General features: G+C 45.0%; 1 pseudogene; it reads left to right on the forward strand.

Moving 5' to 3' along the window:
* Positions 1-6,410: 6,410 nt before the first annotated feature.
* Positions 6,411-12,140, forward strand: part of LOC138413872 (lipoxygenase homology domain-containing protein 1-like) — a 72,247-nt pseudogene continuing 66,517 nt past the window's right edge.

A 12,140-nucleotide genomic window follows, 5' to 3' on the forward strand; every position in this document is an offset into this window, starting at 1 on the left:
GATCTGGGGCGCTGGCAGCAGAGGCGCACATCAGCGGGGGAAGGGAAAGGCAATCTCAGTCGTGCTCCCGGAAGCTTCCGCACGGACAAGAATGTACAGCACAGCTGAACTGAGGCAGAGAGAAAGCCCACCAACGTTTCGTTCCTTTCCTAACTTAAGGGGGGAAGAGGCTTGGCTGAAATACAAGGCCCGGCGACCGGGCGAGGACACTTGCGCACCGCAGACGCCGCCTGCGAGGATTCGCATCTCCTCTTCAGCTGAACACCACGCCCCATGGCTTTATTTCTGTACCTGAAGATTTTATTTTTCTGCCTTTTCTGCAAAACTAGAGTATACGGCACTGAATTTCTACCATTTACACATAAGATTTAGCTATTTGAGGTTTGGAGCAAGCAAAATTTGCATTTGCATGGGGCAGACATTCAACTGACTATGAACTGAAGTAAATATTCTTATTTACTCTTCGTATTAGTCGCTATGCATGCGGTAACAAAACACTATACACTTGGCGGCTTAAAGCAGCAGAACTGTGTCCTCTGACAGTTCTGGAGGCCAGGAGGCTGAAATCCAGGTAGGCCGGGCCCTGAAGTCTCTGGGGTGCTCCCTTCTAGCGCCGCTGCTGGTTGGGTGCGGCCCGCAGTCCTTGGTGCTCCTGGGCTTGCAGCTGCCTCGCTCCAGCCTCTGCCTCTGTCGCCACAGCCTCTCCTCCTATTCTGAGGAGGACCCAGAGCTGAGGGCTGACCCTGCTCCAGTCTGATCTCATCTGAATCAGTTACATCTACAAAGAGCCGTTTCCACATGTGGCCGCGTTCTGAGATTCTGAGCGCACGTGAATCTGGGGGGCACTGTTTAAGCCAGTGCACTGTTTGAGTGGACCCCCCAGTGTATTACCCACTGCAAGTTCATTAGCATTGAATTAGGTATCTCTAGACTTTTCTGTTTGTCATCAAACTGGTGCTATTGTGTACTCGTGCCTGTGTATGTGTGTGTGTGTGTGTAGACCTTTAATGAAATCATTTAAAAGAAGTTAGTATCTACCTTTAAATAGCAACAGTCTCATTTATGAATATATTCATTAACCCACTTGACCTAGAAGAGTCTAGATTCGCACACAGTTAGTAGCAAAGTTCTTCAGCTTCAGCTTCAGGACGAGGCAGCTTCCCAGCGTCGCCTTCCATTCCTCCCGACTGGTCTGGGAAGCGGCATTGACGTGAGTGGGTGCGAGCAGGTTATCTGAAATAAGGGCCTACTGTGGGCAGCTCTAAATGGGAGGAGACTTACGGATAAAGGAACTGAAAAGTTAAATACAGGTAAATGATACCTACAACAGCTGCCTGGCTGGACTTGTCAGGGCACAGCAGAACGACCAGCTTTGTCTTCACAAAACCAAATCATGGTCAGATTCATGGTCAGATACGTGGGGTGACCCCAAGGCGTTTTGCCCTAAGGAGGGAGGCCGGGCAGCTGCACAGTTGTCCCCAGGGCTGAGGTTGCAGCCAACACTTGGAAAGTGTTCTAGCCTCACTGCTAGTCAGGAGGCTTTTTTTTTGTTGTTGTTGAGGAAGGTTGAGATCATTTCCTTTGTGTAAAAATGGAAGGAAAGAAGACTTAAGAAGGTGTCCTCTATGGACGGCATAGACCACCAGCAAGTCCTGGATGCTTTCCGAAGGTGAATGCCACCACCACCACCCCCCGCCCCGCCCGCTCCAGGCCACGCCCCCTCAGTGCCTTCTTACTAATGTTGGCAAGAGCGTCTGTTGCGCCATTAGCCATATAAGAGGACTCACCTCGCCGCAGGCCGGCGAGGCAAGCGTTCGAGCAGAGGCGGGTAGGACGGCCTCCTCCCGGCCCCCTCGGGATCCCTCTCTGTCCTGGAGGCGGCCTCGGCCACACCCTGGGGTCGCTGCCAGGCCAAGAGGCCGCAGACTCGGTTCCTCTGTGCTCCCGGGCAGTCCCAGTGCCCTTCTCCCAACCTGCGCTCGCCCCGCTGCTGCTCGGCCCCGGTGCCCGGAGCCTAGCGCGCCCTCACGGTGAATTTACTGTGAATTACCAAAAGGGATGTCCCTTCTGCCTGGAGCCTTCCCTGCAGCCTCGGGTTGGGCCAAGTGCCGCTTCCCGGTAAGCTTTTCCCAAAGCACATAACCCTAACCCGGTGCTTCCTATTCCTGTTTCTGTGTTTCTGTCTAGCCTGCCTCTTCCAACTCGCGGAAGACTTTCCTCAAGATCAGGTCCGTTGCTCCCCGTTTTTACTTACAGCCCCACCACGTTCCCTGGAATAGAACAGGTTAAAGTTGCATGTTCAACGGAACCGAAGGGCGTGTGTTCTTGAAGACACCTTAAACCCTAAGGGAAATCACATGAAAGAAGGGATTGGAAATTAGAACATGGAATCTAAAAGGTTTAAATACGTCCTAATCTCACTAAGAGGTGTAGACAAAATTATCACTGAATATTCATTTGTAAGTATTAATACAGTACCAAAGAGTGACTCTTGGAATTAGCACAGCAATTAAGAAGTCTGTTGTGCCACTGGTATAGATATTTAGGCAAAACACACGTTGTTAGAGCTACTTCAAGATATCTCAGTCTGGAAAAACTGAAGTTTATATATTTGTTTACTTTCAAAATACTTCAACCCATGTACAAATTTTCCCTTTCTGGGAAAGGGGGGGAAATGATAAATTACATAGATAAGAAAGGATGTTGAAATTTTGATAAAGTACAGAAATATAAAACACTATGTTTATAGGGAAGAGAGAATAATAAAAATTATCATGAGACAGCGAGCAGTCATGTAACTTCACTGATTTTTTCTCCTGACAGAGGCCACTTTAATCATTTCTCGCTATTCTGGGCATGTTATTTGTGCTGCTGCAGGCTTCTGTGCTCTTCTTTGTCAGTTTGAGCCATTCCTTGGTACAAAAGTGACAAGTGGTGGTGGTGGAAGCTGACAGAATGAGGTGCAGGGCTGCGTCTTGCTCATTTTGGGGATGGGGGTGGAGACACAGAGCCTTCTTACAAGCATTTAGGTTTCTCCTGCTGTTTGCAGGGTGAGTGAGTGGTTGCCATATCTGAAACGTATCTCAGACAAAATCTAATCCCTACCACCTTCTTATACCCCCTCTCCACCGAAAACAACCCACGTGTCTTAGGGCCACATCACACAAACACATTCCATGGCTGTCTACTTTAATCATGAAAGACTAGAGAAGTTTTGTTCATTTCTGTGTTTGTGTTTCCCAGCTGTCCCAGTGAAAGGGAACTCCCTGGTGACCTGGGGGTATTGAGGTGAGCTTTTGCTGTGGCTGCATAATGTGTACGGCGTTCTCGGGCACGCGAGCTCCTGCTGTTGGCGTTTTGATTCCATTCCTTTAATATCACCACGCCTCCCTCCAGGCTCACTGCTCTCATACTCCCACCTGTTCACTGGCTTTGGGGGGATGTTCACATCCTGATGTAAAATGTGGTTCACAGCCCTCGACCACTGGCCTTGGCTAGGTCACTCAGCTTCTTTTGCAGCACATGATGGGGTAGAAATTGAAGGATGGGCGCAGACACGTGCATAGGCAGGTAGATAGAGGCACATGCAGAAGAAACTACGCGTGCCCTACACATGACTCTCATCGAAAGTAGCTAAAATCTCTCCTGTTCTATTAGAAATGGCCCATGAGGAAACATCTGATGGCAATGTAAAACTAATTTTTTAAAAAATCCCATAGAAATGATGGCCACTGAAGGGAATTAAGAGTTAACAGTTTTGATGATTTCAAGTGTGTAAGAATCTAATCCTGGAGCCATCTAGAGGGAGTTATTTTTAGTAGATATCTAGTGCTCAGAGGTCTCTGTGGCTTTCAGGGCCAGAGCATTGCTTTAGTCCGGTAGTTTCTGAAAGAAGAGAAATCAGAGAAGAGACATTCCATAGGTAGACTGAACAAAAGACAAGACTAGAGTATGATTTTTTAAATGTTAATTGGTCAGTCAATAAACCCTGGTTTGGTTGCAAGGATGAGAAATTCATGAAAGCTAATTTTAGAAATGGCAATTTTGAACGTGACTGTCATGGAATCCAGCCTTAAGAAATAAAGCTCAGGGTTTCCCTGGTGGCACAGTGGTTAAGAACCTGCCTGCCAATGCAGGGGACACAGGTTGAATCCCTCGCCCAGGAAGATCCCATATGCTGTGGAGCAGCTAAGCCCGCGCACCACAACTACTGAGCCTGCGCTCTAGAGCCCGTGCTCTGCAACAAGAGAAGCCACTGAAATGAGAAGCCCGTGCACCTCAGTGAAGAGTAGCCCCCGCTCGCCTCAACTAGAGAAAGCCCATGCACAGCAACGAAGACCCAACACAGCCAAAAATAACTAAATAAATTAAAAGAAATAAAACTTTGTAAACTAGACAGTCACCAGTCAGCCCGTCACTCTCTGAATTTTCAAAGTGTCTCTTCGTTGAAAATCTCCATTCTTCTCTCTGGAGATCAGCTTCTTCTGGAAGGTTCTTCTCACCCATCTCTTTGGCTTGCAGCAGGCTCGGTTTCCGGAGTACCAGCTGGCCTTACCAGTACCAGTACCATGAAGCCTCCTTGGGCAGCATTCTCGGATCACAGTTGCTGTATCTTTTAGGTCAAAATATTAAGAGAGAACATCTGATTAACTAATCTCCAGTTGGCTAGGATGGAAGGCAGGTCCTCTGGTACAAACCTTGCTCTCCAAGGCTTACTTCTTTCTGGAACATCTAAAAAGGGGATGGGGGATGGGGGATGACCATCGCCTGAATTACATTTGCTGTGGCACCAACTATGTACAAGGTACTGTGTTTGGCAATGAGAGAATATAATAGTAATGGTATTTCTTGACCATTTATCACATGTCAGATAGCAGGTGTCAGATGAGAAATTTAAATATGTATGTTTAATCCTGCATCCTTATGCTGTAGGTATGATTATTACTTGTACTTTACAAATGAGGAAACTTGAGGCTTAGAGAAGTTAAGAACATGGGCCAGGCAGTCTGACTCCACGCCATTCCCGAGCCTATGTTCTTACACACAAAAAGGTGACCTCCTTTGTCCTGGCCTGTGAAGGAAGCTATGCAGCCAGTCGTCTAGCTGCAAAGATGGGTGCATAAACCCAAACAAAGCAAGATGGCATAATTAGGGGCTAAATCAATGCATAAAATAATGCTATGTTATTAGATTCTAGAGGGGGGAGAGAAAGGACACTGTGAGCTGAGCGGTCAGAGGAAATGAGGTCTCTCTTTGCCTTTGAAGGGTACAGGGAAGAGCGGTCCTGACAGCTTAGTGGAATGTGTGAGCTCACAGGTCTCCTGTCAACCCCACCTGTTAGCATCCTCCAGTGATTTCCAGGCCAGTGTGGTTGAATTAGTGCCACAGCTCGGCCTCTGAACTCCTTGGCGTTCTCGCCCCCCTCCAGTGACCCCCGTGGCCCCCCGACTGCCCCACTGCACCCCCACCTTGTCTTGCCAGCAGCCTCCTGTGCCGCGGCCCTGCAGCATCTGCTCTCCGTGCCTTCACCTGTGCTCTCCCTCCCTGCCGCGCCCTCCTGACCCCTGGCTTCCTGTCAAGCACCTGTTCACCGTCCAGATTACAGCTGCATCGGCACCTCTTCGTTGAAATGTGCCTGCTCTTCCCCACTCTGGGCATTCGGAGGTGGCCAGTCCCCTTTCCTGCTCCTATAACACCTGGAAGCATTTCTTACATCACGTACGACGATCTGCACAGCCACACCTTTGCACGTTCATCTCTCCTCTTATACTGGGCTTGTCTCTTGTTCTTGCATCTTCAGCACTTAGCAGAGGGCCTGGCACACACAAGGCTCTTCCTGAACGTCTGTTGCCTGGGTGGATGGATGGAAGGCGTGTGGGATAACCGTAACTGTGGTTACCGTGGGATAATGGTAACATTCAGGTACCACTTAGTAGGACAGGCAGTGTTTCCACAAGGCTGTGCCTTTCAGCTTCATCACAGCTCTGAGGCAGGTAATCTAGTCAAGGAGACTGAGCTTCCAGAGGGTAACATTACAAGGCCAGGAAGTACTGAAGCTGGGTTTTCTGAGCTCAGCCTTCTTCTGCACAAGTTGCTTCTAACGTGGAAGTTGGTTTGTTTAGAGGGAAGCTGCCAGGATGTGCTGTTACTCCCCGAAAGCACATTTCCCAAAGTGGGAATATTTGCCCTGAATTTTAAGGTAATGTGATTCTTTTTGGAGATGCCAAGGAAAAGCTACTAAAGGAAGCTATGTGAGAGCAAGATAGAGTCGCCACTCAGGATGTACTAAAATGGTGTCACCTACCTTTCTGTGCCAGATTCCTTGAGACCAAGGGGTGGCCACTCTCCGCCCGAGCCCGGGGTCAGGCTCAGAGTCTCAGGCCCACCCTTGGCCTCGTCACAGCCCCGTCATGAACAGCGACCCGCTGGGGGCCCGGCTGGATTTATCAGTGTTAGTGCGTGAGGACTGAGAGGCAGATGGTTGGTCCGCAGGTCTAGCAGTTCAGACGTTTCATTCTTCAAGCCACAGTTACGGTATCATTTTCCCACAGTGATGAGTACACAGTAGATTGGATTGTGTTTGACTTTCTAAAAAGATACTCCTATAATTACCCTTTAACTTTCAAAATTAATGCAGAATCAAACTTACTGTAAAAATAGAGAAAAACAAAAATTGATTTTCTTTCCTGTTTTCTTCTCTCTCTCTCTTTTTTTTTCTTTTCCTCAGACGGCTTCCCTTTATGTCTCAGGGCATAATTCATTCAGAAATCGAACTTTATCTACAAGGTGAGGATTAATGACAGCTTCAGTAGAAGAAAGTACAACATGATTTTGGTACAACTGACAGCCGGGACATCCCCAGGTGCCCCCAGGATGTCCCCTTAGGTAGCTTACCCTTCACATCAGATTTCCAGCTGTTCCTCACGGTGAAAATAGAAGCATGTGTAAAGTGTGTCTTGGCAATGCAAATGCCCTCCTGTAAGTTAAAAAGCAACCCAAGGATTTGCTCCCATTTAAGAGTTAAAGTCACACTTTTTTTTTCTCCCACTTATAATGTCATCAGACAGATCTATCATTAACTGCACTTTGCTTTTATTTTTTCAGAAATGCAAATAAATCATCAAGCTAAAATACAAGAGGAAGCAAATGGTAAGTGTTATTGCCACCCTTTGTCTTTTTAATTATCTGAAATAATTTATTTCTGTTTTAAGATTACCTGCCTTGTACAATTTTTAATATATTCGTATTGAGTTTAAACTATTGATTAAAAATACTTAAAATGAATCTAGAAACAGGTATTAAATTATAGCTTGATTTATAAAGAAACGAGCATAAGTAACTTTAGCCACAAAAGCTTTTTCCCTTCAATAACTTAAATGTATAGGGGAAATAATTATTTTTCAAAGGATTAATTTCTATTAATATACTTTTTGTTAGCCACTAACTTTGCATATTGGTTTCTCAGTTTTATTTTTAAGTCCTTTGAGATTAGCTTTTGCTATTAGATACTCTTAAAATCAACTTGCAACTGTGTTTTTAATATGTTTGCACTTTAAAGCTGATCTGAGTGAGGTAAGTACGGTTTCCTAATATGCATGTCAAGTCAACAAACATCTATGTTTTCCACAATGTTTGTACTGTGTGTGGGAATTTGAAACCAGGCTAGGTTTAATGCTAGCATTATTATATTCATAAAGTCCCGTACCGACTAGGATGGTTGCTGAGATGCAAGCATCCTGTCCAGGCTGATGATTAGCATTTGCATTTATTGATGTTAGAAATTGCATTTCGGCTTAGATTTTACTTTATGTTTTTTAGTTATTTATAGAGAAAAGGCTGTGCATGTGTTAATGTGGACAGAATTTTATTAATGTTCTGGAATCACTTAGTAAGTAACTTTAAGGGGTCTCAAAAGGTCTGTGTCTTACAATAAGCCCTTAAGTAATAGAGCTTGAAATGACATTCTAAGTGGAAAATTATCCATTAATTCCAGAACTTGGCAGGGCATATATGAATAATAGAGGCTAATAGTTTTAAACTGAAGATTCTAATTAAGGATGGAAGTGTTGAAATTCCTTTGTTAATAGTATTAGCCATGTAATCAATATAAGTGTTACCGAATATAGTGAAGTTACGTTATACAGCAGAAGTGTTTACCTAGGAGTTTGGTAGATATAGTTTATCAGTGTAATTTTGGTTAAAATAAACTATTATAAGGTGGTTTTTCTGGTTATTATTTCTGTGGTTTTAGTTTTTTCTTATGGCCTCACTAAAATGTCTTCTATTTTTAACATCTTTATAGGAGTATAATTGCTTTACAATGGTGTGTTAGTTTCTGCTTTATAACAAAGTGAATCTGCTATACGTATACATATATCCCCATATCTCCTCCCTTTTGCGTCTCCCTCCCACCCTCCCTATCCCACCCCTCTAGCTGGTCACAAAGCACCGAGCTGATCTCCCTGTGCTATGTGGCTGCTTCCCACTAGCTATCTATTTTACATTTGGTAGTGTATATATGTCCATGCCTCTCTCTCACCTCGTCCCAGCTTACCCTTCCCCCTCCCCGTGTCCCCAAGTCCACTCTGTATCTACGTCTTTATTCCTGTCCTGCCCCTAGGTTCTTCAGAACCTTTTTTTTTTTTTTAGATTCCGTATATATGTGTTAGCATACGGTATTTGTTTTTCTCTTTCTGATTTACTTCACTCGGTATGACAGACTCTAGGTCTGTCTTTGTTTTTACAGTACTAACGTGGATTAATCGCAGACCTTAGTTCGTGAGACACTATCATTTGTCTGTGAATGGTCCTCTTTTATTTTATTTCATTTTTAAATTCTGAAGAATATGATCTTTAATATGTCTTGGGATATTGTTACCGAAAGTGGGGTCCCTGCTCCGTTTCAATATGATTCTAGAAATACATTGATAGTCTTATAGTTAGGTGAATAAGCTAACTTATGGTGTGGCAAGAACCTTGAGAAGTTAGGAAGTCTAACCTGATGAGGCGGGGTTCCCTTGTGGTTCAGTCCTGAGGAGCAACCATGAGTCTTAGATTTTGAAAGTGTATGAAGCACATTTATATAATTCATCCCTTTTTATGTTGCTGCATAAAATATGCTATTTCAGTGTAATGGTAGAAGGAAAGGAAAAGCAAGGAATCAGCTCAGCTAATTTCATTTTGGGGTGATTAATAGTAAGTACAATTAGGTACCATCACTAACTCTGTGCCATGTTTAATGAACTCCCACAATTATCTAAGGCATATTTTCCAAAGCTTGACACCTTATAAACGTAAGTATAATTCTACAGGTAAAATCATTGCCCTAGTAAAACTGCATTTCTGAGTTAGACTGGACTTGGTCATGAGATAATATTTTTAATGTACATTGCTGGATTGAATTTTCTAACTTGTCAGTGCCTTCTGTGTAACGCTCTTATAGCTAGCCACTATACTAAACCCTCTTATTAATGCCAATATGTTTATATTAATCCTATAATAATAAGGACATTTAAATGAATTCTAATTCTAATACATTTTCACAAGATACTTTTGAATGATCCGGAAAAACAGCCGTATCACATGTGAATGATCGTGCCCCTTTTCTTGTCCTAAGATGCTGTCTAGGTCCCTGGTACAATGTGGAGAAGCAGTAATGGGAACATTAGTAGTGAACACATATAGGATTTGCTGTGTCGGTGCTGAGTGTTTTAGATATACTCATTTATGTAATCCTCACAATAACCCATGAGGTAGATAGTATCGCTGCTCCATTTTACAGGTGATGAAACTAAAGGACAGAGAAGCTTTTTGTTGGTTTGATTTTTTTTAGCTTGCCTGAAGTCACACAGGTGGCAAATAGCAGATTTAGAATCCGAATCCAGATGGTTTTGACTCCATAGCCTGTACTGTTCTTGCTTTAAAGGAACGCCTTCTAACTTCCCACGGACATTAAGAATGCCTGTGTTTATGTGTGTGTATATATCATCTATATCTTTGGATTTACTTTGTTGTGTTATTTTTCTAACTTATTAGGCCATATTTTTGGATTTTTAGCTTTCAACCTCATTCCGGGCCCAAGTGAAAGTATGTTTTTAACTGTCAGGGGAGATTATCATCGTTATTGTTATTATCCTTATTAATCTCTTTTCCACCTAGAACCTTTGTGGAGACAAATTGTGTTTCTGGTAAACCCCCTTTGCTGACACTTATTTGCTGGCCCACCTCTCACCAAGGCTGCAGCCCCTTTGGGCTCACTTCCAAAGTTGCCAGGCCGGCCTGCTCCCACCTGCTTGGGAGCCCAGCCCGGGGCCTCAGCACCTCCACAACGGGTCAGCCGGGCTTTCTTTTTTCAAATTTTATTTATTTTATTATTTATTTGGTTGCGCCGGCTCCTTAGTTGCGGCATGTGGGCTCCTTAGTTGCGGCCGGCAGCCTCCTTAGCAGTGGCATGCGAACTCTTAGTCGCGGCATGCCTGTGGGATCTAGTTCCCTGACCAGGAATTGAACCCGGGCCCCCTGCACTGGGAGCGTGGAGTCTTACCCACTGCGCCACCAGGGAAGTCCCTAGCCGTCTTGATTTCAACTGTGCTCACCCCTTGTTTTCTGCCGATGGCCCCTTTTATCGTTATTGTTATTTGGCACTGGGGATTTTTTCTTAACTTCCTTGGGAATGAAATAATGAACTAAAAAGTTTGGGGTTTTGAGGGTTTTTTTGTGTTTGTTTTTGCCATTTATTTGGAATCTAATGGTGTTATAGTGCAGGGCGGGGGGTGGGGGTGAGGGGATGGTGGTGGTGGTAAAAATCTCATCCCAGGAAACTGGCTCAGAAGTATCAGAAACTGGTCTTAAATCAAGCAGTTAGTGAAAGAAAGAACTCAGTGCTTCACCATTACACAAAACTGCTGCGCTCGGAGTGGCTCTGCTTCCTACACGCCCTCGAGGGCTTCTGACTGGAGGGACTGTAACATTCTTGGAGCACTTGCTCATTTGTTTACAGGCAATGCCAGCTCTTTGTAGCCTGATTATTAGCAACTTGGTGGATTATCTGTGGTAAATAGATTAAAATATTTCCTGTCTTCGTGATTCTATTTTCCATATATGCTCACTGGCCTCACAACCCACATGGCATCTGCTCTGGGGAAGAAACTGAAATTTAATTATTAGCCTCAGCTAAACATAATTAAGAACATAAACTATCCTATGAAATCTTCCTGCATCCCGAATTTAATGTCGATGGCTTGGGATTGCCCCCTGCTCCCATCACTTACGGCACAGTTTTCAGTGGCTGTGTGGACAGTAATGAACTCCTGTGTCAGAACCTTCTGCCCGTGTCAGTCTGGCTTCCTGGAGAGGAGGACACAGCGGGGGTGCCTGGGAACGGGGTGGGGGGGTGGTTAGGGGCCAGCGTCGCAGAGAAGTGCCCGTGGTGTGTGCAGCGCACGTGCCAGCAAAGCCGCCTCTGGGCTTTGCCTCACCGGCCCTGACACACAGCCTGCAACCGGGTCGTCAGACTCCAGGGACTAATGGGCAGGAGGGGCCGTGTGTGAAGAGGTGTGGAACCCGAGGAGGAAGGTGAGCCTAGCGCGCTTTCCGCAGCAGAGGCCGATGTTTGCTGGGACTTGCTGTTCGGTGCCCGGAACCTTCGGCGTGCGTCTGAGGAAGAGCTAAGTGAGCAGCCAGGAAGAGGACACAGGGCTTCCCAGGCCCCTGCTTGGCTTTCGCCTCATTTTCTCCTGCCATTAAATAGCCAGTGTTTGGCTAGTCATTCGTGTGCCATTGATTCTAGAATATTGGTCCACGCCTTTCCCTGACTGAGACAAAAAACCCGTAATTCAACACAGTAATTGAATGGAGTGGATTTGACATTAGCACAGAAATACTGTGATCTCAGCATCTTCAGAACATCCAACAGCTATGCAGACACATTGCCACAAAGAGCCTACTTTCAACCAGTTTGTGTTCAGAGATAATTCACAGATAGCAGAGTACGGTTTGGGGTGAAATAAATTAATCGAGTGGTTCTTACTTTATCTGAGGCAAGGTTTCTCAGCGTTGAGACTGCTGACATTTGGGGCTGGATAATTCTTTGCTGTAGAGACTGTCAAATACATCACAGGATGTTTAGCAGCATCCGTGGC

This window comes from Delphinus delphis, chromosome 17 (assembly GCF_949987515.2).
Source record: "Delphinus delphis chromosome 17, mDelDel1.2, whole genome shotgun sequence".
Taxonomy (NCBI): Eukaryota; Metazoa; Chordata; class Mammalia; order Artiodactyla; family Delphinidae; genus Delphinus; species Delphinus delphis.